Source organism: Pseudophryne corroboree, unplaced genomic scaffold, assembly GCF_028390025.1.
Source record: "Pseudophryne corroboree isolate aPseCor3 unplaced genomic scaffold, aPseCor3.hap2 scaffold_370, whole genome shotgun sequence".
NCBI classification, from domain to species: Eukaryota; Metazoa; Chordata; class Amphibia; order Anura; family Myobatrachidae; genus Pseudophryne; species Pseudophryne corroboree.
The window spans coordinates 64,629-91,555 of record NW_026970022.1 but is presented as its reverse complement, the minus strand read 5'-3'; the positions used below and the strand labels follow the sequence as shown (position 1 = coordinate 91,555).

At 47.2% G+C, this 26,927-nt stretch overlaps 16 non-coding genes across 16 annotated transcripts; 6 read left to right on the top strand and 10 right to left on the bottom strand.

The window, feature by feature from the left end:
- Positions 1-2,406: 2,406 nt before the first annotated feature.
- On the bottom strand, positions 2,407-2,570 carry LOC135021389 (U1 spliceosomal RNA). Its single transcript, XR_010218641.1, has one exon. It is a non-coding gene; the product is annotated as a U1 spliceosomal RNA (small nuclear RNA).
- Positions 2,571-3,225: 655 nt separating this feature from the next.
- On the bottom strand, positions 3,226-3,388 carry LOC135021477 (U1 spliceosomal RNA). The gene has a single exon (XR_010218727.1). It is a non-coding gene; the product is annotated as a U1 spliceosomal RNA (small nuclear RNA).
- Positions 3,389-3,540: 152 nt separating this feature from the next.
- LOC135021432 (U1 spliceosomal RNA) lies at positions 3,541-3,704 on the bottom strand. Its single transcript, XR_010218683.1, has one exon. It is a non-coding gene; the product is annotated as a U1 spliceosomal RNA (small nuclear RNA).
- A 654-nt stretch (positions 3,705-4,358) lies between these two features.
- Positions 4,359-4,521, bottom strand: LOC135021476 (U1 spliceosomal RNA). The gene has a single exon (XR_010218726.1). It is a non-coding gene; the product is annotated as a U1 spliceosomal RNA (small nuclear RNA).
- A 152-nt stretch (positions 4,522-4,673) lies between these two features.
- Positions 4,674-4,837, bottom strand: LOC135021431 (U1 spliceosomal RNA). The gene has a single exon (XR_010218682.1). It is a non-coding gene; the product is annotated as a U1 spliceosomal RNA (small nuclear RNA).
- Positions 4,838-5,507: 670 nt separating this feature from the next.
- LOC135021522 (U1 spliceosomal RNA) lies at positions 5,508-5,670 on the bottom strand. The gene has a single exon (XR_010218759.1). It is a non-coding gene; the product is annotated as a U1 spliceosomal RNA (small nuclear RNA).
- Positions 5,671-5,822: 152 nt separating this feature from the next.
- On the bottom strand, positions 5,823-5,986 carry LOC135021419 (U1 spliceosomal RNA). Its single transcript, XR_010218670.1, has one exon. It is a non-coding gene; the product is annotated as a U1 spliceosomal RNA (small nuclear RNA).
- A 6,779-nt stretch (positions 5,987-12,765) lies between these two features.
- TRNAN-AUU (transfer RNA asparagine (anticodon AUU)) lies at positions 12,766-12,839 on the top strand. The gene has a single exon. It is a non-coding gene; the product is annotated as a tRNA-Asn (tRNA).
- Positions 12,840-14,220: 1,381 nt separating this feature from the next.
- LOC135021418 (U1 spliceosomal RNA) lies at positions 14,221-14,384 on the top strand. Its single transcript, XR_010218669.1, has one exon. It is a non-coding gene; the product is annotated as a U1 spliceosomal RNA (small nuclear RNA).
- Positions 14,385-14,536: 152 nt separating this feature from the next.
- On the top strand, positions 14,537-14,699 carry LOC135021521 (U1 spliceosomal RNA). Its single transcript, XR_010218758.1, has one exon. It is a non-coding gene; the product is annotated as a U1 spliceosomal RNA (small nuclear RNA).
- Positions 14,700-15,373: 674 nt separating this feature from the next.
- On the top strand, positions 15,374-15,537 carry LOC135021430 (U1 spliceosomal RNA). Its single transcript, XR_010218681.1, has one exon. It is a non-coding gene; the product is annotated as a U1 spliceosomal RNA (small nuclear RNA).
- Positions 15,538-15,689: 152 nt separating this feature from the next.
- Positions 15,690-15,852, top strand: LOC135021475 (U1 spliceosomal RNA). The gene has a single exon (XR_010218725.1). It is a non-coding gene; the product is annotated as a U1 spliceosomal RNA (small nuclear RNA).
- A 655-nt stretch (positions 15,853-16,507) lies between these two features.
- On the top strand, positions 16,508-16,671 carry LOC135021388 (U1 spliceosomal RNA). Its single transcript, XR_010218640.1, has one exon. It is a non-coding gene; the product is annotated as a U1 spliceosomal RNA (small nuclear RNA).
- Positions 16,672-24,751: 8,080 nt separating this feature from the next.
- LOC135021517 (U1 spliceosomal RNA) lies at positions 24,752-24,914 on the bottom strand. Its single transcript, XR_010218755.1, has one exon. It is a non-coding gene; the product is annotated as a U1 spliceosomal RNA (small nuclear RNA).
- A 152-nt stretch (positions 24,915-25,066) lies between these two features.
- On the bottom strand, positions 25,067-25,230 carry LOC135021463 (U1 spliceosomal RNA). The gene has a single exon (XR_010218714.1). It is a non-coding gene; the product is annotated as a U1 spliceosomal RNA (small nuclear RNA).
- Positions 25,231-25,905: 675 nt separating this feature from the next.
- On the bottom strand, positions 25,906-26,061 carry LOC135021597 (U1 spliceosomal RNA). The gene has a single exon (XR_010218821.1). It is a non-coding gene; the product is annotated as a U1 spliceosomal RNA (small nuclear RNA).
- Positions 26,062-26,927: the final 866 nt, after the last annotated feature.

Here is a 26,927-nt window from a genome sequence, read left to right as displayed (position 1 = left end):
CTAATAGACATCTTTACTGCAGCTTCATCACTCCCAGCGGCGCTGTATACTCCCGTGCCCTGGTTGCTGGGTCACTGCAGCGGAGGCTCCGGTTTCTTCCTAAGGTCAGTCACACACGCACCGCCCTTCCGGATCACGAGGCCGCTGATGAAGGGGAGCGTGGCCGTAGGGGGTGGACCGTGTGCGCACTGGCGTGGACACTGATTACTGGGCAGCCGCTCCACGAGCCACCAGGTACAGTTAAGGAGCACAGGTCTGGGGTTTTTTCTCCCATATTAAACCAATTTTGTACTGCCCGCAGCGCATTGTGATAGGTAATAGGGCCTGATTCAGGTTGGATTGCAATCACAGTAAGCGATCCAACTGCAAAAATTGCTAAGAGCATACGCATGTGCCTGCATTTTCTGCGGCACCCCGCAGAGAATGCGATCGCCTCTGCCTGTCAATCGGGGCAGGGGGGGAGAGGGGGGTCAGCAACACTCCATTTCCAAGTCAGGGATGGAGCCAGGTGTTTGTGTCGGCCACTTGGGTCGCTGAGCTTAGTCACACAGCTACCTCATTGCGCCTCTTTTTTTCTTTGCGTCATGTGCTGTTTGGGGAGTGTTTTTTGGAAGGGCCATCATGCGTGACACTGCAGTGCCACTCCTAGATGGGCCAGGTGTTTGTGTCGGCCACTTGGGTCACTGAGCTTAGTCATCCAGCGACCTCGGTGCAAATTTTAGGACTAAAAATAATATTGTGAGGTGTGAGGTGTTAAGAATAGACTGAAAATGAGTTGAAATTATGGTTATTGAGGTTAATAATACTTTGGGATCAAAATGACTCCCAAATTCTATGATTTAAGCTGTTTTTTAGGGTTTTTTGAAAAAAACACCCGAATCCAAAACACACCCGAATCCGACAAAAAAAATTCGGTGAGGTTTAGCCAAAACGCGTTCGAACCCAAAACACGGCCGCGGAACCGAACCCAAAACCAAAACACAAAACCCGAAAAATTTCCGGTGCACATCTCTAGTGGCCATGCCATGTCACTGTGCAGGAGCCAGCACCGCTCACACACTAGTCCCCGGTGCAGCCCCCAACCCCCGGGACACCCGGAGCAACAAAATGTAGATTCAGGCCACCAGGCAACGCCCCTACCTATGAAACCATGCCTCCTTTTTACCATTGCGCTGCTTATCTGCGCGCACTGCATTACAATCTCCCTCGCCACCTCTCTGGGTGTCACCAGTGATAGTGACACCTCTGCCATGCTTGTAGCAGCTGGTCCTAAGATCTACGCCTCAAGCCCTGAGTGTTTGCCCTTGTGACTTGTTGATCATCATAGCAAAGCAGATGCTTACAGAAAACTGCAGGGGCTTAGATTGAAAATAAAAAAATTTGATGGGTATAAGGTAGAGAGGAGCGGGTTCGGTTCTCCGAGAACCGAATTCCCCACGAACTCCACGTGGTTTACACTGGTACGAGGCAGGCTCGGTTGTTCCCGCCTGACTCGGAAAACCTGAACAAGGGAAAATGTCATCATCCCGCTGTCGGATTCTCGCGAGATTCGGATTCCATATAAAGAGCTGCGCGTTGCCGCCATTTTTACTCGTGCATTGAAGAGAGAGCGGAGAGGACGTGGCTATGTTCTCTCAGTGGAAATCTCAATATCAGTGCTCAGTATCAGTGGATACTTATTGCTGCTCAGTAATACTAGTAGTGTGTCTCTCCTGCTCAGTGTCAGTTCTCAGTAGTATCCTCATCAGTGCTCAGTATCACTGCTCATTGTCTTGTGCTGCATTGTTGTGCTCAGCATACTACAGTACATTACTAATAGTCCAGTGCTGCATCTTGCTGCTCAGTGTCAGTTCTAGTATCCTCATCAGTGCTCACTATCCCTGCTCATTGCATTGTGGTGTTCTGTATACTACAGTAACATAGTAATATAGTAACATATAGTAACAAAGTTTTTGAGGTTGAATAGAGGCAAATTGCCCATCGTGTTCAACCTGTTTTAAGTTGTGATGATTCTACATACTTGCTGAATAATGTTTTATGACTAGTTAGCTACTACAACTCATGTTACCCCCGGATTAACCATGTTGATATTTTAAGTATTATAACCTTGGATAGCTTTTTCATTCAGAAATGTATCCATTCCTTTTTTAAATCCAATTACAGAGTCCGCCATTACCACCTTCCCTGGCAGGGAATTCCACATCCTGATTGCCCTAACAGTGAAGATCATAGTATCTCACCTGGCAGGTAAGTAGGAGTTGGGCCAGAGCTGTGGAGGATTGCTGCTCGGGCACCCCCTGTCAAGTGAAGGAGATCCAACTGAGGCAGCACAAGGGAACTCTCGAAAGAAGAACAAGGCTAGAGGAAGATCTGAGACAAAGAAATCTGACTTTTACCAGAGCTGACCAGAGGAAAGCACAAACACAGTCCCCCACTACCACAAATAATGCAGTCGAGTTTCCCACATTTGGGGAAATCACAGGGGTCAGCATACCCAGAATGCAATGAATGAACCTCACCCTGGGAGAACAATCTTCATGACCATGGTATCGCCTATGCAAAATAAGTATGATTTGGGATAGGGCTGGGGAGGGCCGCTGCTCAGGCACATCTCTGTCAAGTAAAGGAGATTCAACTGAGGCAGCACAAGGGAAATCTCATCTGGGGACAACAACTGCAGGGAGAACACATATTTTCAGATGAACATGGGAGGGCAGAAGGCTGCCTAATACTGAAGCACCCCCAAACAACAAACCAAATGCAACAACTAGTACAAGCATTCCTGGGGGAAGTTCTGCAGAAGACGGATTTGCATACGGTGATGTCATCCAAGCAGTGGGCCAAGGTTGGCTGGAACCCTCATCTGCATATGAAAAGAGAAAAGGGGTATGCAGGGCATGGCGGCCTTTTGCGGCGCTTGGATGACCCTTAGTTCGCATTAAACACCCCCACCCTCCTTCGGTGTGGGGCTCATGTTGCCAATGCCCCAGCCCCTGAAGCATTCAAGCTGATTTCTTACAGCAGCTTGGCACTGTAACAGCTCCAGAGCTGCTCTGTAAGGCAAGTAAAAGGGTGTGTAGTTTGCATTGTGCATTGGAAGGCACAAAGTAAGCAGACAGGAGGAGAAGTCAGGATAGTGCACAAGGGTATAAAAGGGAGGGGCTCAAGAAAAAAGAAGTGGAAACAGACAGCAAACTAGGCTGGAGAGAGACCTGAGACAAAGAGATCTGAATTATACGAGAGCCGACCAGGGGAAACACAAATTATGCAGTCAAGTTTCCCACATTTGGGGAAATCGCAGGGGCAGCACACCCAGAGTGCAATGGGTGAGCCTTGCCCTGGGAGAAGCACCTTCATGATCATAGTATCTCACCTGGCAGGTAAGTAGGAGTTGGGCTTGAGCTGGGGAGGGTCGCTGCTCGGGCACCCCCCTGTCAAGTGAAGGAGATCCAACTGAGGCAGCACAAGGGAACTCTCGAAAGAAGAACAAGGCTAGAGGAAGATCTGAAACAAAGAAATCTGACTTTTACCAGAGCTGACCAGAGGAAAACACAAACACAGTCCCCCACTACCACAAATAATGCAGTCGAGTTACCCACATTTGGGGAAATCACAGGGGTCAGCATACCCAGAATGCAATGAATGAACCTCACCCTGGGAGAATAATCTTCATGACCATGGTATCTCCTATGCAAAATAAGTATGATTTGGGATAGGGCTGGGGAGGGCCGCTGCTCAGGCACATCTCTGTCAAGTAAAGGAGATTCAACTGAGGCAGCACAAGGGAACTCTCATCTGGGACAACAACTGCAGGGAGAACACATATTTTCAGATGAACATGGGAGGGCAGAAGGCTGCCTAATACTGAAGCACCCCCAAACAACAAACCAAATGCAACAACTAGTACAAGCATTCCTGGGGGAAGTTCTGCAGAAGACGGATTTGCATACGGTGATGTCATCCAAGCAGTGGGCCAAGGTTGGCTGGAACCCTCATCTGCATATGAAAAGAGAAAAGGGGTATGCAGGGCATGGCGGCCTTTTGCGGCGCTTGGATGACCCTTAGTTCGCATTAAACACCCCCACCCTCCTTCGGTGTGGGGCTCATGTTGCCAATGCCCCAGCCCCTGAAGCATTCAAGCTGATTTCTTACAGCAGCTTGGCACTGTAACAGCTCCAGAGCTGCTCTGTAAGGCAAGTAAAAGGGTGTGTAGTTTGCATTGTGCATTGGAAGGCACAAAGTAAGCAGACAGGAGGAGAAGTCAGGATAGTGCACAAGGGTATAAAAGGGAGGGGCTCAAGAAAAAAGAAGTGGAAACAGACAGCAAACTAGGCTGGAGAGAGACCTGAGACAAAGAGATCTGAATTATACGAGAGCCGACCAGGGGAAACACAAATTATGCAGTCAAGTTTCCCACATTTGGGGAAATCGCAGGGGCAGCACACCCAGAGTGCAATGGGTGAGCCTTGCCCTGGGAGAAGCACCTTCATGATCATAGTATCTCACCTGGCAGGTAAGTAGGAGTTGGGCTTGAGCTGGGGAGGGTCGCTGCTCGGGCACCCCCCTGTCAAGTGAAGGAGATCCAACTGAGGCAGCACAAGGGAACTCTCGAAAGAAGAACAAGGCTAGAGGAAGATCTGAAACAAAGAAATCTGACTTTTACCAGAGCTGACCAGAGGAAAACACAAACACAGTCCCCCACTACCACAAATAATGCAGTCGAGTTACCCACATTTGGGGAAATCACAGGGGTCAGCATACCCAGAATGCAATGAATGAACCTCACCCTGGGAGAATAATCTTCATGACCATGGTATCTCCTATGCAAAATAAGTATGATTTGGGATAGGGCTGGGGAGGGCCGCTGCTCAGGCACATCTCTGTCAAGTAAAGGAGATTCAACTGAGGCAGCACAAGGGAACTCTCATCTGGGACAACAACTGCAGGGAGAACACATATTTTCAGATGAACATGGGAGGGCCTTCTGCCTAATACTGAAGCACCCCCAAACAACAAACCAAATGCAACAACTAGTGCAAGCATTCCTGGGGGAAGGCCTGCCGCAGATTGATTTGCATATGGTGATGTCATCCAAGCAGTGGGTCAAAGTTGGCTTCAACCTTCGTCTGCATATGAAAAGAGAAAAGGGGCGTGCAGGGCATGGCGGCCTTTTGCGGTGCTTGGATGACCCTTAGTTTGCATTAAACACCCCCACCCTCCTTCGGTGTGGGTCTCATGTTGGCCATGCCCCAGCCCCTGAAGCATTCAAGCTGATTTCTTGCAGCAGCTTGGCACTGTAACAGCTCCAGAGCTGCTCTGTAATGCAAGTAAAAGGGTGTGGGCCCTGCAGCACTACCTGTAGTTTGCATTGTGCATTGGAAGGCACAAAGTAAGCAGACAGGAGGAGAAGTCAGGATAGTGCACAAGGGTATAAAAGGGAGGGGCTCAAGAAAAAAGAAGTGGAAACAGACAGCAAACTAGGCTGTAGAGAGACCTGAGACAAAGAGATCTGAATTATACGAGAGCCGACCAGGGGAAACACAAATTCTGCAGTCAAGTTTCCCACATTTGGGGAAATCGCAGGGGCAGCACACCCAGAGTGCAATGGGTGAGCCTTGCCCTGGGAGAAGCACCTTCATGATCATAGTATCTCACCTGGCAGGTAAGTAGGAGTTGGGCTAGAGCTGGGGAGGGTCGCTGCTCGGGCACCCCCCTGTCAAGTGAAGGAGATCCAACTGAGGCAGCACAAGGGAACTCTCGAAAGAAGAACAAGGCTAGAGGAAGATCTGAGACAAAGAAATCTGACTTTTACCAGAGCTGACCAGAGGAAAACACAAACACAGTCCCCCACTACAACAAATAATGCAGTCGAGTTACCCACATTTGGGGAAATCACAGGGGTCAGCATACCCAGAATGCAATGAATGAACCTCACCCTGGGAGAACAATCTTCATGACCATGGTATCTCCTATGCAAAATAAGTATGATTTGGGATAGGGCTGGGGAGGGCCGCTGCTCAGGCACATCTCTGTCAAGTAAAGGAGATTCAACTGAGGCAGCACAAGGGAACTCTCATCTGGGGACAACAACTGCAGGGAGAACACATATTTTCAGATGAACATGGGAGGGAAGAAGGCTGCCTAATACTGAAGCACCCCCAAACAACAAACCAAATGCAACAACTAGTGCAAGCATTCCTGGGGGAAGGCCTGCAGCAGATGGATTTGCATATGGTGATGTCATCCAAGCAGTGGGTCAAAGTTGGCTTCAACCCTCGTCTGCATGTGAAAAGAGAAAAGGGGCGTGCAGGGCATGGCGGCCTTTTGCGGCGCTTGGATGACCCCTAGTCCGCATTAAACACCTCCACCCTCCTTCGGTGTGGGGCTCATGTTGGCTATGCCTCAGCCCCTGAAGCATTCAAGCTGATTTCTTGCAGTAGCTGGGCTCTGTAACAGCTCCAGAGCTGCTCTGTACGGCAAGTAAAAGGGTGTGGGCCCTGCAGCACTACCTGTAGTTTGCATTGTGCATTGGAAGGCACAAAGTAAGCAGACGGGAGAAGTCAGGATAGTGCGCAAGGGCATAGAAGGGAGCAGCTCAAGAAAAGAGAAGTGGAAACAGACAGCAAACTAGGCTGGAGAGAGACCTGAGACAAAGAGATCTGAATTATACGAGAGCCGACCAGGGGAAACACAAATTATGCAGTCAAGTTTCCCACATTTGGGGAAATCGCAGGAGCAGCACACCCAGAGTGCAATGGGTGAGCCTTGCTGTCACGTTTGAATAGAGAAAGGAGGATCACAAATTATATGTGATCTAAGGTGTGGTGATTACCTGCAGGAATAATCACCAATAATGTTTTCAAGTGACTGTATATATATAATTTTGTATTCTTTCAGCCGAGATGTGACAACATGGCTGACATGCAATGTCCTGCATTTGACCCCCATAGGTCCAGGCCAAGAGAGATCTGCAGTCCATTTAAAGTAATCCAAAACTGGGATTGATATTTTAGCTTTTATTTTTACTTAAAGTACAATAACTTTTACCATTTTAATTTGTTTTAATAGTATATTGACAGTATTGTTTTCTTTCAAAAATCCACTTAATTTTCTTTACCCTATTATTAAAATGGTAATTGACAAAAACAAACTACATTGTCACCAGAAGAGCAATACAAAATGTACAAGTGATATATTAAAATCATCTTTCCAGCTTGAATTTCAATGATGCATTGGGGCAACAATTTTGTGAGAAACATCTTCACCCTTAAATAAAGATTTTCTTAATTCCTTACCTGTGTGCTAATTAGATATCACCTTGTTTTCACATTAAACAGACTTCCACATGAGAAAGCAGCATGAGAATGCTTATTAGCCTTTGTCAGTAAGTACTTTTGCAAAGTGTCGCTGTGGCGCAATCAGTTAGTGTGTACGGCTATTAACCAAAAGGTTTGTGGTTCAATCCCACCCAGGGATGTAATTGACCTTGTTATCAGATTTTGGTGATCCTTAAGTAGACAAGTCAAAATTTCGAAAACCCCTGTTATGGTGTAGGGTACCTGGCCTTCTTGCTGCAATTGTTCATGCCGTTGGCTTGTGTTCTGTTGAATGCCACGTTCTGCCACGTTCTGCGGCATGCTTAAGGTGTGAGCTGGTAAGATGCTCACCTTAGTTTAACAATAAATCCTTTCCTCGAAATGTCCGTCTCCCTGGGCACAGTTCCTATAACTGGAGTCTGGAGGAGGGGCATAGAGGGAGGAGCCAGTTCACACCCTTTGAAAGTCTTAAAGTGCCCATGTCTCTTGCGGATCCCGTCTATACCCCATGGTTCTTAATGTGACCCCAGCATCCTTTACGGACTAAGAGAAAAGGATGCCCTTGTGTACTATCCTGACTTCTCCTCCCGTCTGCCTACTTTGTGCCTTCCAACGCACAATGCGAACTACAGGTGGTGCTGCAGGGCCCACACCCTTTTACTTGCCTTACAGAGCAGCTCTGGAGCTGTTACAGTGCCCAGCTGCTGCAAGAAATCAGCATGAATGCTTCAGGGGATGGGGCATGGCCAACATGAGCCCCACACCAAAGGAGGGTGGGGGTGTTTAATGCGAACTAGGGGTCATCCAAGCACTGCAAAAGGCCGCCATGCCCTGCATGCCCCTTTTCTCTTTTTATATGCAGATGAGGGTTCCAGCCAACTTTGGCCCACTGCTTGGATGACATCACCGTATGCAAATCCGTCTGCTGCAGACCTTCCCCCAGGAATGCTTGTACTAGTTGTTGGATATGGTTTGATATTTGATGGTGCTTCAGTATTAGGCAGCCTTCCGCCCTCCCATGTTCATCTGAAAAGATGTGGTCTCCCTGCAGTTGTTGTCCCCAAACGAGAGTTCCCTTGTGCTTCCTCAGTTGAATCTCCTTAACTTGACGGGGGAGGGGCTGCCCGAGCTGCCACCCTCCCCAGCCCTATCCCAACTCATACTTATTTTACATATTAGATCTCTTGATCATGAAGATTGTTCTCACAGGGTGAGGTTCATCCATTATATTTTAAAATAGGAAGGTACAAATTACATATTTGAATTGCATCTATGTGCTGGATTCAAATGCCCCCCCCCTTCCTTTCTCAATTGTGCCCGTCAGCAGCTATTCTAAGGTTGCTGCCAATGGGTGTGACACATTAATTTCTTCTGTGGGGTACACTGGACTCCACAAGGATTCACATTGGGGTGTAGAGTAGGATCTTGATCTGAGGCACCAACCGGCTCAAAGCTTTTGACTGTTCCCAAGATGCTCAGCGCATCCTCCTCTATAACCCCGCTTCCATGAACAGGGAGCTCAGTTTGTAGTTGGTGCCTTCAGTAGCAGGCCACTTAACAGGGGCCTGCCTCAGGCAGCCTATTCTTAGCTATTAATTTTGACAAGAAAAGAAGAACTTGTTTTATGAGAATCTACAAGGGCTGCAGCAGGCTAGGTCTAATAGACATCTTTACTGCAGCTTCATCACTCCCAGCGGCGCTGTATACTCCCGTGCCCTGGTTGCTGGGTCACTGCAGCGGAGGCTCCGGTTTCTTCCTAAGGTCAGTCACACACACACCGCCCTTCCGGATCACGAGGCCGCTGATTAAGGGGAGCGTGGCCGTAGGGGGTGGGCCGTGTGCGCACTGGGGTGGACACTGATTACTGGGCAGCCGCTCCACTAGCCACCAGGTACAGTTAAGGAGCACAGGTCTGGGGGTTTTTCTCCTATATTAACCCAATTTTGTACTGCCCGCAGCGCTATGTGATAGGTAATAGGGCCTGATTCAGGTTGGATTGCAATCACAATAAGCAATCCAACTGCAAAAATTGCTAAGAGCATACGCATGTGCCTGCATGCGATCGCCTCTGCCTGTCAATCGGGGCAGGGGGGGAGAGTGGGGTCAGCAACACTCCATTTCCAAGTCAGGGATGGAGCAGTGCGGGGGCAAGGCTTCAAAATGGGGTCTGCAATGGAGGAGACACAGGGGGCGTGGTCACAGCGGCTGTATGACATCACATTCAGCCGCTGTGATCACAAAAATGGTGGCGGCTTCCTGCGCGCACATACAGTCTGCACCAGCAGGAGGCTACACCATTGTTTATGATCACGCTGAACTGCAGTGCGACTGCAATTACAGCATGGTCAAGAAGGGAGGTGTCATACTGGGTGGCCATGCCCTGTCACTGTGCAGGAGCCAGCACCGCTTACACACTAGTCCCCGGGTGCAGCCCCCAACCCCCGGGACACCCGGAGCAACAAAATGTAGATTCAGGCCACCAGGCCACGCCCCTACCTATGAAATCATGCCTCCTTTTTACCATTGCGCTGCTTATTTGCACGCACTGCATTACAATCTCCCTCGTTACCTCTCTGGGTGTCACCAGTGATAGTGACACCTCTGCCATGCTTGTAGCAGCTGGTCCAAAGATCTATGCCTCAAGCCCTGAGTGTTTGCCCTTGTGACTTGTTGATCATCATAGCGAAGCAGATGCTTACAGAAAACTGCAGGGGCTTAGATTGAAAATAAAAAAAATTGATGGGTATAAGGTAGAGAGGAGCGGGTTCGGTTCTCCGAGAACCGAATTCCCCACGAACTCCACGTGGTTTACACTGGTCTGAGGCAGGCTCGGTTGTTCCCGCCTGACTCGGAAAACCTGAACAAGGGAAAATGTCATCATCCCGCTGTCGGATTCTCGCGAGATTCGGATATTATATATAGAGCTGCGCGTTGCCGCCATTTTTACTCGTGCATTGAAGAGAGAGCGGAGAGGACGTGGCTATGTTCTCTCAGTGGAAATCTCAATATCAGTGCTCAGTATCAGTGGTTACTTATTGCTGCTCAGTAATACTAGTAGTGTGTCTCTCCTGCTCAGTGTCAGTTCTCAGTAGTATCCTCATCAGTGCTCAGTATCACTGCTCATTGTCTTGTGCTGCATTGTGGTGCTCAGCATACTACAGTACATTACTAATAGTCCAGTGCTGCATCTTGCTGCTCAGTGTCAGTTCTAGTATCCTCATCAGTGCTCACTATCACTGCTCATTGCATTGTGGTGTTCTGTATACTACAGTAATATAGTAACATATAGTAACATAGTTTTTGAGGTTGAATAGAGGCAAATTGCCCATCGTGTTCAACCTGTTTTAAGTTGTGATGATTCTACATACTTGCTGAATAATGTTTTATGACTAGTTAACTACTATAACTCATGTTACCCCCGGATTAACCATGTTGATATTTTAAGTATTATAACCTTGGATAGCTTTTTCATTCAGAAATGTATCCATTCCTTTTTTAAATCCAATTACAGAGTCCGCCATTACCACCTTCCCTGGCAGGGAATTCCACATCCTGATTGCCCTAACAGTGAAGAACCCTTTCCTCCATTGCATTCTGAATTTCCTCCAGTCGCAGCGAGTGACCACGTGTTCTTTTATTAAATAATTCCTCTGATAACTCTTTGTTATGTATCTTTACATATTTGAAGATATTAATAATATCTCCTCTTAGGCACCTCTTTTCTAGTGTATACATATTCAGCCTAGTAAGTCTTGGGTATGGGTGAAGATGTTTCTCACAAAATTGTTGCACCAAAGCATCATTGAAATTCAAGCTGGAAAGATGATTTTAATATATCACTTGTACATTTTGTACTGCTCTTCTGGTGACAATGTAGTTTGTTTTTGTCAATTACCATTTTAATAATAGGGTAAAGAAAATTAAGTGGATTTTTGAAAGAAAACAATACTGTCAATATACTATTAAAACAAATTAAAATGGTAAAAGTTATTGTACTTTAAGTAAAAATAAAAGAGCCAAAATATCAATCCCAGTTTTGGATTACTTTAATTAACAAAAAACAATGCATATAGCAGAGGATAGTTTCAATCTGCCTACCTCTGGGTTATGGGCCCAGCATGCTTCCGTTGCAGTACTCTGCTGCTCATGTAAGTGCAAGAGATCCTGAAGCACTCACTCATCATGGGAAAGTACCAATGTGTTTCTTACAAAAACTCTCCAGATTATTGACTTTTTAAAGTTTTTCTAGGAAACGTTCTAGATGAATGCTTATTAGCCTTTGTCAGTATATACTTTTACGAGGTGTCTCTGTGGTGCAATCGGTTAGCATGTTTGGCTATTAACCAAAAGGTTGGTGGTTCAATCCCACCCATGGATGTAATTGACCTTGTGATTAGATTTTGGTAATCTTTAAGTAGACAAGTCAAAATGTCAAACTCCCTTTTATGGTGTAGGGTACCTGGCCTTCTCTGATGTAATCAGAGTTAGATTTGATTAAGTGATTTTATAAAAAACAGCTAGGAAGCACAATTTAGCAGTGGGTTGCAGAGAAAAAAAACTATGCTGGCAGAAAAGTCCAATTGAGTGATTAAACAGCTCTTCATTTTCTGATTTTATGTTTATGCTAACAAATTTGCTCTCTGAAAAGTGTCCACAAAGTAAAGTCTCTGATTAACACCTTTGTAGGAATGGTTTTTCACCTATTACTGAATTAAACTTGCTTCATTGGAAAGGCAGCAAGATGCATCCTCATTTCAATGTCTACTGAAATAATACAGGTTGACACCAGGAAACATAAACGTCACTGCATCCTTGCTGCTTCCTCATGGGGAAGTCTGTTTAATGTGAAAACAAGGTGATATCTAATCAGCACACAGGTAAGGAATTAAGAAAATCTTTCTTTATGGGTGAAGATGTTTCTCACAAAATTGTTGCACCAAAGCATCATTGAAATTCAAGCTGGAATGATGATTTTAATATATCACTTGTACATTTTGTACTGCTCTTCTGGTGACAATGTAGTTTGTTTTTGTCAATTACCATTTTAATAATAGGGTAAAGAAAATTAAGTGGATTTTTGAAAGAAAACAATACTGTCAATATACTATTAAAACAAATTAAAATGGTAAAAGTTATTGTACTTTAAGTAAAAATAAAAGAGCCAAAATATCAATCCCAGTTTTGGATTACTTTAATTAACAAAAAACAATGCATATAGCAGAAGATAGTTTCAATCTGCCTACCTCTGGGTTATGGGCCCAGCATGCTTCCGTTGCAGTACTCTGCTGCTCATGTAAGTGCAAGAGATCCTGAAGCACTCACTCATCATGGGAAAGTAGCAATGTGTTTCTTACAAAAACTCTCCAGATTATTGACTTTTTAAAGTTTTTCTAGGAAACGTTCTAGATGAATGCTTATTAGCCTTTGTCAGAATGGACTTTTACGAGGTGTCTCTGTGGTGCAATCGGTTAGCATGTTTGGCTATTAACCAAAAGGTTGGTGGTTCAATCCCACCCAGGGATGTAATTGACCTTGTGATCAGATTTTGGTGATCTTTAAGTAGACAAGTCAAAATTTCAAACCCCCTCTTATGGTGTAGGGTACCTGGCCTTCTCTGATGTAATCAGAGTTAGATTTGATTAAGTGATTTTATAAAAAACAGCTAGGAAGCACAATTTAGCAGTGGGTTGCAGAGAAAAAAAAATTATGCTGGCAGAAAAGTCCAATTGAGTGATTAAACAGCTCTTCATTTTCTGACTTTATTTTTATGCTAACAAATTTGCTCTCTGAAAAGTGTCCACAAAGCCAAGTCTCTGATTAACACCTTTGTAGGAATGTTTTTTCACCTATTACTGAATTAAACTTGCTACATTGGAAAGGCAGCAAGATGCATCCTCATTTCAATGTCTACTGAAATAATACAGGTTGACACCAGGAAACATAAACGTTACTGCATCCTTGCTGCTTTCTCATGTGGAAGTCTGTTTAATGTGAAAACAAGGTAATATCTAATCAGCACACAGATAAGGAATTAAGAAAATCTTTCTTTATGGGTGAAGATGTTTCTCACAAAATTGTTGTCCCAATGCATCATTGAAATTCAAGATGGAAGATGATTTTAATATATCACTTGTACATTTTGCATTGCTCTTCTGGTGACAGATTTCCCCAAATGTGGGAAACTTGACTGCATAATTTGTGTTTCCCCTGGTCGGCTCTCGTATAATTCAGATCTCTTTGTCTCAGGTCTCTCTCCAGCCTAGTTTGCTGTCTGTTTCCACTTCTCTTTTCTTGAGCTGCTCCCTTCTATGCCCTTGCGCACTATCCTGACTTCTCCCGTCTGCTTACTTTGTGCCTTCCAATGCACAATGCAAACTACAGGTAGTGCTGCAGGGCCCACACCCTTTTACTTGCCGTACAGAGCAGCTCTAGAGCTGTTACAGTGCCCAGCTGCTGCAAGAAATCAGCTTGTATGCTTCAGGGGCTGGGGCATAGCCAACATGAGCCCCACACCGAAGGAGGGTGGAGGTGTTTAATGCGAACTAGGGGTCATCCAAGCGCCGCAAAAGGCCGCCATGCCCTGCACGCTCCTTTTCTCTTTTCATATGCAGACGAGGGTTGAAGCCAACTTTGACCCACTGCTTGGATGACATCACCATATGCAAATCCATCTGCTGCAGGCCTTCCCCCAGGAATGCTTGCACTAGTTGTTGCATTTGGTTTGTTGTTTGGGGGTGCTTCAGTATTAGGCAGCCTTCTTCCCTCCCATGTTCATCTGAAAATATGTGTTCTCCCTGCAGTTGTTGTCCCCAGATGAGAGTTCCCTTGTGCTGCCTCAGTTGAATCTCCTTTACTTGACAGAGATGTGCCTGAGCAGCGGCCCTCCCCAGCCCTATCCCAAATCATACTTATTTTGCATAGGAGATACCATGGTCATGAAGATTGTTCTCCCAGGGTGAGGTTCATTCATTGCATTCTGGGTATGCTGACCCCTGTGATTTCCCCAAATGTGGGTAACTCGACTGCATTATTTGTTGTAGTGGGGGACTGTGTTTGTGTTTTCCTCTGGTCAGCTCTGGTAAAAGTCAGATTTCTTTGTCTCAGATCTTCCTCTAGCCTTGTTCTTCTTTCGAGAGTTCCCTTGTGCTGCCTCAGTTGGATCTCCTTCACTTGACAGGGGGGTGCCCGAGCAGCGACCCTCCACAGCTCTAGCCCAACTCCTACTTACCTGCCAGGTGAGATACTATGATCATGAAGGTGCTTCTCCCAGGGCAAGGCTCACCCATTGCACTCTGGGTGTGCTGCCCCTGCGATTTCCCCAAATGTGGGAAACTTGACTGCAGAATTTGTGTTTCCCCTGGTCGGCTCTCGTATAATTCAGATCTCTTTGTCTCAGGTCTCTCTACAGCCTAGTTTGCTGTCTGTTTCCACTTCTTTTTTCTTGAGCCCCTCCCTTTTATACCCTTGTGCACTATCCTGACTTCTCCTCCTGTCTGCTTACTTTGTGCCTTCCAATGCACAATGCAAACTACAGGTAGTGCTGCAGGGCCCACACCCTTTTACTTGCCTTACAGAGCAGCTCTGGAGCTGTTACAGTGCCATGCTGCTGCAAGAAATCAGCTTGAATGCTTCAGGGGCTGGGGCATGGCCAACATGAGACCCACACCGAAGGAGGGTGGGGGTGTTTAATGCAAACTAAGGGTCATCCAAGCACCGCAAAAGGCCGCCATGCCCTGCACGCCCCTTTTCTCTTTTCATATGCAGACGAAGGTTGTAGCCAACTTTGACCCACTGCTTGGATGACATCACCATATGCAAATCCATCTGCGGCAGGCCTTCCCCCAGGAATGCTTGCACTAGTTGTTGCATTTGGTTTGTTGTTTGGGGGTGCTTCAGTATTAGGCAGCCTTCTGCCCTCCCATGTTCATCTGAAAATATGTGTTCTCCCTGCAGTTGTTGTCCCCAGATGAGAGTTCCCTTGTGCTGCCTCAGTTGAATCTCCTTTACTTGACAGAGATGTGCCTGAGCAGCGGCCCTCCCCAGCCCTATCCCAAATCATACTTATTTTGCATAGGAGATACCATGGTCATGAAGATTATTCTCCCAGGGTGAGGTTCATTCATTGCATTCTGGGTATGCTGACCCCTGTGATTTCCCCAAATGTGGGTAACTCGACTGCATTATTTGTGGTAGTGGGGGACTGTGTTTGTGTTTTCCTCTGGTCAGCTCTGGTAAAAGTCAGATTTCTTTGTTTCAGATCTTCCTCTAGCCTTGTTCTTCTTTCGAGAGTTCCCTTGTGCTGCCTCAGTTGGATCTCCTTCACTTGACAGGGGGGTGCCCGAGCAGCGACCCTCCCCAGCTCAAGCCCAACTCCTACTTACCTGCCAGGTGAGATACTATGATCATGAAGGTGCTTCTCCCAGGGCAAGGCTCACCCATTGCACTCTGGGTGTGCTGCCCCTGCGATTTCCCCAAATGTGGGAAACTTGACTGCATAATTTGTGTTTCCCCTGGTCGGCTCTCGTATAATTCAGATCTCTTTGTCTCAGGTCTCTCTCCAGCCTAGTTTGCTGTCTGTTTCCACTTCTTTTTTCTTGAGCCCCTCCCTTTTATACCCTTGTGCACTATCCTGACTTCTCCTCCTGTCTGCTTACTTTGTGCCTTCCAATGCACAATGCAAACTACACACCCTTTTACTTGCCTTACAGAGCAGCTCTGGAGCTGTTACAGTGCCAAGCTGCTGTAAGAAATCAGCTTGAATGCTTCAGGGGCTGGGGCATTGTCAACATGAGCCCCACACCGAAGGAGGGTGGGGGTGTTTAATGCGAACTAAGGGTCATCCAAGCGCCGCAAAAGGCCGCCATGCCCTGCATACCCCTTTTCTCTTTTCATATGCAGATGAGGGTTCCAGACAACTTTGGCCCACTGCTTGGATGACATCACCGTATGCAAATCCGTCTTCTGCAGAACTTCCCCCAGGAATGCTTGTACTAGTTGTTGCATTTGGTTTGTTGTTTGGGGGTGCTTCAGTATTAGGCAGCCTTCTGCCCTCCCATGTTCATCTGAAAATATGTGTTCTCCCTGCAGTTGTTGTCCCCAGATGAGAGTTCCCTTGTGCTGCCTCAGTTGAATCTCCTTTACTTGACAGAGATGTGCCTGAGCAGCGGCCCTCCCCAGCCCTATCCCAAATCATACTTATTTTGCATAGGCGATACCATGGTCATGAAGATTGTTCTCCCAGGGTGAGGTTCATTCATTGCATTCTGGGTATGCTGACCCCTGTGATTTCCCCAAATGTGGGAAACTCGACTGCATTATTTGTGGTAGTGGGGGACTGTGTTTGTGCTTTCCTCTGGTCAGCTCTGGTAAAAGTCAGATTTCTTTGTCTCAGATCTTCCTCTAGCCTTGTTCTTCTTTCGAGAGTTCCCTTGTGCTGCCTCAGTTGGATCTCCTTCACTTGACAGGGGGTGCCCGAGCAGCAATCCTCCACAGCTCTGGCCCAACTCCTACTTACCTGCCAGGTGAGATACTATGATCTTCACTGTTAGGGCAATCAGGATGTGGAATTCCCTGCCAGGGAAGGTGGTAATGGCGGACTCTGTAATTGGATTTAAAAAAGGAATGGATACATTTCTGAATGAAAAAGCTATCCAAGGTTATAATACTTAAAATATCAACATGGTTAATCCGGGGGTAACATGAGTTGTAGTAGCTAACTAGTCATAAAACATTATTCAGCAAGTATGTAGAATCATCACAACTTAAAACAGGTTGAACACGATGGGCAATTTGCCTCTATTCAACCTCAAAAACTATGTTACTATATGTTACTATATTACTATGTTACTGTAGTATACAGAACACCACAATGCAATGAGCAGTGATAGTGAGCACTGATGAGGATACTAGAACTGACACTGAGCAGCAAGATGCAGCACTGGACTATTAGTAATGTACTGTAGTATGCTGAGCACAACAATGCAGCACAAGACAATGAGCAGTGATACTGAGCACTGATGAGGATACTACTGAGAACTGACACTGAGCAGGAGAGACACACTACTAGTATTACTGAGCAGCAATAAGTATCCACTGATACTGAGCACTGATATTGAGATTTCCACTGAGAGAACATAGCCACGTCCTCTCCGCTCTCTCTTCAATGCACGAGTAAAAATGGCGGCAACGCGCAGCTCTTTATATGGAATCCGAATCTCGCGAGAATCCGACAGCGGGATGATGACATTTTCCCTTGTTCAGGTTTTCCGAGTCAGGCGGGAACAACCGAGCCTACCTCGTACCAGTGTAAACCACGTGGAGTTCGTGGGGAATTCGGTTCTCGGAGAACCGAACCCGCTCCTCTCTACCTTATACCCATCAATTTTTTTTATTTTCAATCTAAGCCCCTGCAGTTTTCTGTAAGCATCTGCTTTGCTATGATGATCAACAAGTCACAAGGGCAAACACTCAGGGCTTGAGGCGTAGATCTTAGGACCAGCTGCTACAAGCATGGCAGAGGTGTCACTATCACTGGTGACACCCAGAGAGGTGGCGAGGGAGATTGTAATGCAGTGCGCGCAGATAAGCAGCGCAATGGTAAAAAGGAGGCATGGTTTCATAGGTAGGGGCGTGGCCTGGTGGCCTGAATCTACATTTTGTTGCTCCGGGTGTCCCGGGGGTTGGGGGCTGCACCGGAGACTAGTGTGTGAGCGGTGCTGGCTCCTGCACAGTGACATGGCATGGCCACTAGAGATGTGCACCGGAAATTTTTCGGGTTTTGTGTTTTGGTTTTGGGTTCGGTTCCGCGGCCGTGTTTTGGGTTCGAACGCGTTTTGGCTAAACCTCACCGAATTTTTTTTGTCGGATTCGGGTGTGTTTTGGATTCGGGTATTTTTTTCAAAAAACCCTAAAAAACAGCTTAAATCATAGAATTTGGGAGTCATTTTGATCCCAAAGTATTATTAACCTCAATAACCATAATTTCCACTCATTTTCAGTCTATTCTTAACACCTCACACCTCACAATATTATTTTTAGTCCTAAAATTTGCACCGAGGTCGCTGGATGACTAAGCTCAGTGACCCAAGTGGCCGACACAAACACCTGGCCCATCTAGGAGTGGCACTGCAGTGTCACGCATGATGGCCCTTCCAAAAAACACTCCCCAAACAGCACATGACGCAAAGAAAAAAAGAGGCGCAATGAGGTAGCTGTGTGACTAAGCTCAGCGACCCAAGTGGCCGACACAAACACCTGGCCCATCTAGGAGTGGCACTGCAGTGTCACGCAGGATGGCCCTTCCAAAAAACACTCCCCAAACAGCACATGACGCAAAGAAAAAAAGAGGTGCAATGAGGTAGCTGTGTGACTAAGCTCAGCGACCCAAGTGGCCGACACAAACACCTGGCCCATCTAGGAGTGGCACTGCAGTGTCACGCAGGATGGCCCTTCCAAAAACACTCCCCAAACAGCACATGACGCAAAGAAAAAAAGAGGCGCAATGAGGTAGCTGTGTGACTAAGCTCAGCGACCCAAGTGGCCGACACAAACACCTGGCCCATCTAGGAGTGGCACTGCAGTGTCACGCAGGATGGCCCTTCCAAAAAACCCTCCCCAAACAGCACATGACGCAAAGAAAAAAAGAGGCGCAATGAGGTAGCTGTGTGACTAAGCTCAGCGACCCAAGTGGACGACACAAACACCTGGCCCATCTAGGAGTGTCACTGCAGTGTCACGCAGGATGGCCCTTCCAAAAAACACTCCCCAAACAGCACATGACGCAAAGAAAAAAAGAGGCGCAATGAGGTAGCTGTGTGACTAAGCTCAGCGACCCAAGTGGCCGACACAAACACCTGGCCCATCTAGGAGTGGCACTGCAGTGTCACGCAGGATGGCCCTTCCAAAAAACACTCCCCAAACAGCACATGACGCAAAGAAAAATAAAAGAAAAAAGAGGTGCAAGGTGGAATTGCCTTGGGCCCTCCCACCCACCCTTATGTTGTATAAACAGGACATGCACACTTTAACCAACCCATCATTTCAGTGACAGGGTCTGCCACACGACTGTGACTGAAATGACGGGTTGGTTTGGACCCCCACCAAAAAAGAAGCAATTAATCTCTCCTTGCACAAACTGGCTCTATAGAGGCAAGATGTCCACCTCATCATCATCCTCCGATTCATCACCGTGTACATCCCCCTCCTCACAGATTATCAATTCGTCCCCACTGGAATCCACCATCTCAGCTTCCTGTGTACTTTGTGGAGGCAATTGCTGCTGGTCAATGTCTCCACGGAGAAATTGATTATAATTCATTTTAATGAACATCATCTTCTCCACATTTTCTGGAAGTAACCTCGTACGCCGATTGCTGACAAGGTGAGCGGCGGCACTAAACACTCTTTCGGAGTACACACTTGTGGGAGGGCAACTTAGGTAGAATAAAGCCAGTTTGTGCAAGGGCCTCCAAATTGCCTCTTTTTCCTGCCAGTATACGTACGGACTGTCTGACATGCCTACTTGGATGCGGTCACTCATATAATCCTCCACCATTCTTTCAATGGTGAGAGAATCATATGCAGTGACAGTAGACGACATGTCCGTAATCGTTGGCAGGTCCTTCAGTCCGGACCAGATGTCAGCATCAGCAGTCGCTCCAGACTGCCCTGCATCACCGCCAGCGGGTGGGCTCGGAATTCTGAGCCTTTTCCTCGCACCCCCAATTGCGGGAGAATGTGAAGGAGGAGCTGTTGACCGATCAAGTTCCGCTTGACTTGATAATTTTCTCACCAGCAGGTCTTTGAACCCCTGCAGACTTGTGTCTGCCGGAAAGAGAGATACAACGTAGGTTTTAAATCTAGGATCGAGCACGGTGGCCAAAATGTAGTGCTCTGATTTCAACAGATTGACCACCCGTGAATCCTGGTTAAGCGAATGAAGGGCTCCATCCACAAGTCCCACATGCCTAGCGGAATCGCTCTGTCTTAGCTCCTCCTTCAATGTCTCCAGCTTCTTCTGCAAAAGCCTGATGACGGGAATGACCTGACTCAGGCTGGCAGTGTCTGAACTGACTTCACGTGTGGCAAGTTCAAAAGGTTGCAGAACCTTGCACAACGTTGAAATCATTCTCCACTGCGCTTGAGACAGGTGCATTCCACCTCCTATATCGTGGTCAGATGTATAGGCTTGAATGGCCTTTTGCTGCTCCTCCATCCTCTGAAGCATATAGAGGGTTGAATTCCACCTCGTTACCACTTCTTGCTTCAGATGATGGCAGGGCAGGTTCAGGCGTTTTTGGTGTTGCTCCAGTCTTCTGTACGTGGTGCCTGTACGCCGAAAGTGTCCCGCAATTCTTGTGGCCACCGACAGCATCTCTTGCACGCCCCTGTCGTTTTTTAAATAATTCTGCACCACCAAATTCAAGGTATGTGCAAAACATGGGACGTGCTGGAATTTGCCCAGATATAATGCACGCACAATATTGCTGGCGTTGTCCGATGCCACAAATCCACAGGAGAGTCCAATTGGGGTAAGCCATTCTGTGATGATCTTCCTTAGTTGCCGTAAGAGGTTTTCAGCTGTGTGCGTATTCTGGAAAGCGGTGATACAAAGCGTAGCCTGCCTAGGAAAGAGTTGGCGTTTGCGAGATGCTGCTACTGGTGCCGCCGCTGCTGTTCTTGCGGCGGGAGTCAATACATCTACCCAGTGGGCTGTCACAGTCATATAGTCCTGAGTCTGCCCTGCTCCACTTGTCCACATGTCCGTGGTTAAGTGGAAAGCACTATAAATATGTGTATCTTTTGATATGATGTATTCTCCTGAGGAAGCCCTGGAGGCGAAACGCGTTGAGACTGACCTAACTACTGCCTACACCAATCAGCTAAGATTTTCTGATTTGTTTTATTTATTTTTTATCTGAATTTGTATTATTATTTTGTGGATTAAAATTTTTTATTGATAATACTATATAAGGCAGCAACAGTCGACTGATTCAGCCATTACATCATATTGGACCGACTTGATCTACCTGGATATAAATATATCCTATATGCTATATTGAATTTTCCTTTTGGTACGCATGAAATAGAGGGGAGGGTACCCCAAGATATATCTGAGGTTACTACACCATATGGCGATGATCTTTTGTCTCCTAGGTGGGGAACAGCCACAAAGAATTTAGTGAGACAGACAGGCCTAATCTCAAGAATCTATCCGGTACTTACTTCGTATATACCTATCTATCACTCCAATTTATTCAAAATACTACACCATATGGCGCTTGTTCTTCTCCCCTGCCTTCACAGAATTTCATGACTGAACATACCCAAGTCATATTCTGAAGAACTGAGCAGCCACCAAAGAAGTTTGGAGAGGTGTTTTCTGACGGAGCATCCACAACTGACTGAATCCAAACAGTAGAACCTGTTTGACGACCCTTTGCTTTAAAGGAATATTTGGACGCGAGACTAAGCGCACTGACCTTAAAAAAACTCCCAGTCATAAAACATTATTCAGCAAGTATGTAGAATCATCACAACTTAAAACAGGTTGAACACGATGGGCAATTTGCCTCTTTTCAACCTCAAAAACTATATTACTATATGTTACTATATTACTATGTTACTGTAGTATACAGAACACCACAATGTAATGAGCAGTGATAGTGAGCACTGATGAGGATACTAGAACTGACACTGAGCAGCAAGATGCAGCACTGGACTATTAGTAATGTACTGTAGTATGCTGAGCACCACAATGCAGCACAAGACAATGAGCAGTGATACTGAGCACTGATGAGGATACTACTGAGAACTGACACTGAGCAGGAGAGACACACTACTAGTATTACTGAGCAGCAATAAGTAACCACTGATAATGAGCACTGATATTGAGATTTCCACTGAGAGAACATAGCCACGTCCTCTCCGCTCTCTCTTCAATGCACGAGTAAAAATGGCGGCAACGCGCAGCTCTTTATATGAAATCCGAATCTCGCGAGAATCCGACAGCGGGATGATGACATTTTCCCTTGTTCAGGTTTTCCGAGTCAGGCGGGAACAACCGAGCCTGCCTCGGACCAGTGTAAACCACGTGGAGTTCGTGGGGAATTCGGTTCTCGGAGAACCGAACCCGCTCCTCTCTACCTTATACCCATAATTTTTTTTATTTTCAATCTAAGCCCCTGCAGTTTTCTGTAAGCATCTGCTTCGCTATGATGATCAACAAGTCACAAGGGCAAACACTCAGGGCTTGAGGCGTAGATCTTAGGACCAGCTGCTACAAGCATGGCAGAGGTGTCACTATCACTGGTGACACCCAGAGAGGTGGCGAAGGAGATTGTAATGCAGTGCGCGCAGATAAGCAGCGCAATGGTAAAAAGGAGGCATGGTTTCATAGGTAGGGGCGTGGCCTGGTGGCCTGAATCTACATTTTGTTGCTCCGGGTGTCCCGGGGGTTGGGGGCTGCACCCGGGGACTAGTGTGTGAGCGGTGCTGGCTCCTGCACAGTGACAGGACATGGCCACCCAGCATGACGCCTCCCTTCTTGACCATGCTGTAATTGCAGTCGCACTGCAGTTCAGCGTGATCATAAAAAATGGTGTAGCCTTCTGCTGGTGCAGACTGTATGTGCGCGCAGGAAGCCGCCACCATTTTTGTGATCACAGCGGCTGAATGTGATGTCATACAGCCGCTGTGACCACGCCCCCTGTGTCTCCTCCGTTGCAGACCCCATTTTGAAGCCTTGCCCCCGCACCGCTCCATCCCTGACTTGGAAATGGAGTTTTGCTGACCCCCCTCTCCCCCCCTGCCCCGATTGACAGGCAGAGGCGATCGCATTCTCTGCGGGGTGCCGCAGAAAATGCAGGCACTTGCGTATGCTCTTAGCAATTTTTGCAGTTGGATCGCTTATTGTGATTGCAATCCAACCTGAATCAGGCCCTATTACCTATCGCAATGCGCTGCGGGCAGTACAAAATTGGTTTAATATGGGAGAAAAACCCCCAGACCTGTGCTCCTTAACTGTACCTGGTGGCTTGTGGAGCGGCTGCCCAGTAATCAGTGTCCACGCCAGTGCGCACACGGTCCACCCCCTACGGCCACGCTCCCCTTCATCAGCGGCCTCGTGATCCGGAAGGGCGGTGTGTGTGTGACTGACCTTAGGAAGAAACCGGAGCCTCCGCTGCAGTGACCCAGCAACCAGGGCACGGGAGTATACAGCGCCGCTGGGAGTGATGAAGCTGCAGTAAAGATGTCTATTAGACCTAGCCTGCTGCAGCCCTTGTAGATTCTCATAAAAAAAGTTCTTATTTTCTTGTCAAAATTAATAGCTAAGAATAGGCTGCCTGAGGCAGGCCCCTGTTAAGTGGCCTGCTACTGAAGGCACCAACTACAAACTGAGCTCCCTGTTCATGGAAGCGGGGTTATAGAGGAGAATGCGCTGAGCATCTTGGGAACAGTCAAAAGCTTTGAGCCGGTTGGTGCCTCAGATCAAGATCCTACTCTACACCCCAATGTGAATCCTTGTGGAGTCCAGTGTACCCCACAGAAGAAATTAATGTGTCACACCCATTGGCAGCAACCTTAGAATAGCTGCTGACGGGCACAATTGAGAAAGGAAGGGGGAGGAACATTTGAATCCAGCACATAGATGCAATTCAAATATGTAATTTGAACCTTCCTATTTTAAAATATAATGGATGAACCTCACCCTGTGAGAACAATCTTCATGATATAGAGATCTCATATGCAAAATAAGCATGAGTTGGGATAGGGCTGGGGAGGGTGGCTGCTCGGGCAAGCCCCTCCCCCGTCAAGTTAAGGAGATTCAACTGAGGAAGCACAAGGGAACTCTCGTCTGGGGACAACAACTGCAGGGAGACCACATCTTTTCAGATGAACATGGGAGGGCGGAAGGCTGCCTAATACTGAAGCACCATCAAATATCAAACCATATGCAATAACTAGTACAAGCATTCCTGGGGGAAGGTCTGCAGGAGACGAATTTGCATACGGTGATGTCATCCAAGCAGTGGGCCAAAGTTGGCTGGTACCCTCATCTGCATATGAAAAGAGAAAAGGGTTATGCAGGGCATGGCGGCCTTTTGCGGCGCTTGGATGACCCCTAGTTCGCATTAAACACCTCCACCCTCCTTCGGTGTGGGGCTCATGTTGGCTATGCCCCAGCCCCTGAAGCATTCAAGCTGATTTCTTGCAGCAGCTGGGCACTGTAACAGCTCCAGAGCTGCTCTGTAAGGCAAATAAAAGGGTGTGGGCCCTGCAGCACTACCTGTAGTTCGCATTGTGCGTTGGAAGGCACAAAGTAAGCAGACGGGAGAAGTCAGGATAGTGCGCAAGGGCATAGAAGGGAGCGGCTCAAGAAAAGAGAAGTGGAAACAGACAGCAAACTAGGCTGGAGAGAGACCTGAGACAAAGAGATCTGAATTATACGAGAGCCGACCAGGGGAAACACAAATTATGCAGTCAAGTTTCCCACATTTGGGGAAATCGCAGGGGCAGCACACCCAGAGTGCAATGGGTGAGCCTTGCCCTGGGAGAAGCACCTTCAAGATCATAGTATCTCACCTGGCAGGTAAGTAGGAGTTGGGCTAGAGCTGGGGAGGGTCGCTGCTCGGGCACCCCCCTGTCAAGTGAAGGAGATCCAACTGAGGCAGCACAATGGAACTCTCGAAAGAAGAACAAGGCTAGAGGAAGATCTGAGACAAAGAAATCTGACTTTTACCAGAGCTGACCAGCGGAAAACACAAACACAGTCCCCCACTACCACAAATAATGCAGGCGAGTTTCCCACATTTGGGGAAATCACAGGGGTCAGCATACCCAGAATGCAATGAATGAAACTCACCCTGGGTGAACAATTTTCATGACCATGGTGTCTCCTATGCAAAATAAGTATGATTTGGGATAGGGCTGGGGAGGGCCGCTGCTCAGGCACATCTCTGTCAAGTAAAGGAGATTCAACTGAGGCAGCACAAGGGAACTCTCATCTGGGGACAACAACTGCAGGGAGAACACATATTTTCAGATGAACATGGGAGGGCAGAAGGCTGCCTAATACTGAAGCACCCCCAAACAACAAACCAAATGCAACAACTAGTGCAAGCATTCCTGGGGGAAGGCCTGCAGCAGATGGATTTGCATATGGTGATGTTATCCAAGCAGTGGGTCAAAGTTGGCTTCAACCCTCATCTGCTTATGAAAAGAGAAAAGGGGCGTGCAGGGCATGGCAGCCTTTTGCGGTGCTTGGATGACCCCTAGATCGCATTAAACACCCCCACCCTCCTTTGGTGTGGGGCTCATGTTGGCCATGCCCCATCCCATGAAGCATTCAAGCTGATTTCTTGCAGCAGCTGGGCATTGTAACAGCTCCAGAGCTGCTCTGTAAGGCAAGTAAAAGGGTGTGGGCCCTGCAGCACTACCTGTAGTTTGCATTGTGCATTGGAAGGCACAAAGTAAGCAGACAGGAGGAGAAGTCAGGATAGTGCACAAGGGTATAGAAGGGAGGGGCTCAAGAAAAAAAGAAGTGGAAACAGACAGCAAACTAGGCTGGAGAGAGACCTGAGACAAAGAGATCTGAATTATACGAGAGCCGACCAGAGGAAACACAAATTATGCAGTCAAGTGTCCCACATTTGGGGAAATCGTAGGAGCAGCACACCCAGAGTGCAATGGGTGAGCCTTGCCCTGGGAGAAGCACCGTCCTGATTATAGTATCTCACCTGGGTGTGCTGCCCCTGCGATTTCCCCAAATGTGGGAAACTTGACTGCATAATTTGTGTTTCCCCTGGTCGGCTCTCATATAATTCAGATCTCTTTGTCTCAGGTCTCTCTCCAGCCTAGTTTGCTGTCTGTTTCCACTTCTTTTTTCTTGAGCCCCTCCCTTCTATACCCTTGTGGACTATCCTGACTTCTCCTCCTGTCTGCTTACTTTGTGCCTTCCAATGCACAATGCAAACTACAGGTAGTGCTGCAGGGCCCACACCCTTTTAGTTGCCTTACAGAGCAGCTCTGGAGCTGTTACAGTGCCAAGCTGCTGCAAGAAATCAGCTTGAATGCTTCAGGGGCTGGGGCATGGCCAACATGAGCCCCACACCAAAGGAGGGTGGGGGTGTTTAATGCGAACTAAGGGTCATCCAAGCGCCGCAAAAGGCCGCCATGCCCTGCATACCCCTTTTCTCTTTTCATATGCAGATGAGGGTTCCAGCCAACTTTGGCCCACTGCTTGGATGACATCACTGTATGCAAATCCGTCTTCTGCAGACCTTCCCCCAGGAATGCTTGTACTAGTTGTTGCATTTGGTTTGTTGTTTGGGGGTGCTTCAGTATTAGGCAGCCTTCTGCCCTCCCATGTTCATCTGAAAATATGTGTTCTCACTGCAGTTGTTGTCCCCAGATGGGAGTTCCCTTGTGCTGCCTCAGTTGAATCTCCTTTACTCTAAAACTTTTAAAACTTAGCAAAAGTGTTTACTAAATAGCTGCTCGGCAAAGTTGCAATGCCGAGACTCCCCGACCAGCTGCCCAGGATGAACCCACCTTTCTAGTAGAATGGGTCTTCACCTAATTCAGTAACGGCAATCCTGCCGTGGAATGAGC